Raw genomic sequence first — 554 nt, 5'->3', positions numbered from 1 at the left:
TTCCGAGAAATAAACCCTCAATAAACAACCCACGCGACCATTACCACAATGACCACAATTTTCCATCCTTGCAGACATCAACAGCAATATCAACCAACTACCTAGAGATAACCTAATGACCTACAAACGAGTTAAAAGCCAAATGTTGAAAGACGGAACCGTGTCAAGGCTGCAGCTGTGCATACGCCCCTCTCTCGCTGGCTGGCTATGCACACACGTAGAGGCAATGGACCTTAGCCGCTCGTGATTGATGTTCTTGTTGATGCTGGGCGACAGGAGATGGGTCTTCTTAATAAAGATGGTGCACGGTTGTAAGAGAGAAAAAAGCTAATCTGCCTACGTCTCTGTCTCGCTAATAAGAAAGGAAAAGTGAGGGAAAAAAAATTCAGAAATAGGATAAAGAGGAGAAGAAGATGATGATGAAAAGGACTCCTTATCCACAGGCCTAACCCTTTCTCACCTCTATTCAATTACCTCCTGTCTTCCCTCCCTGAGCTTCTTCCACCCTCTCCCCATGTATCATTAATTCTCCTTCCTCTAGCCCGGGACAACAA

The 554-nt window shown here is 45.1% G+C and overlaps 1 protein-coding gene across 1 annotated transcript in view; it reads right to left on the bottom strand.

Annotated features, from left to right (window-relative positions):
• Nucleotides 1-554, bottom strand: part of LOC119582359 (nesprin-1-like) — a gene marked incomplete at its 3' end in the record, with an annotated part of 145991 nt that overhangs the window by 387 nt on the left and 145050 nt on the right.

The sequence above is a fragment of the Penaeus monodon genome, chromosome 15 (genome assembly GCF_015228065.2).
Source record: "Penaeus monodon isolate SGIC_2016 chromosome 15, NSTDA_Pmon_1, whole genome shotgun sequence".
NCBI lineage: Eukaryota > Metazoa > Arthropoda > Malacostraca > Decapoda > Penaeidae > Penaeus > Penaeus monodon.
This window is presented reverse-complemented; position numbering and strand designations above follow the sequence as displayed.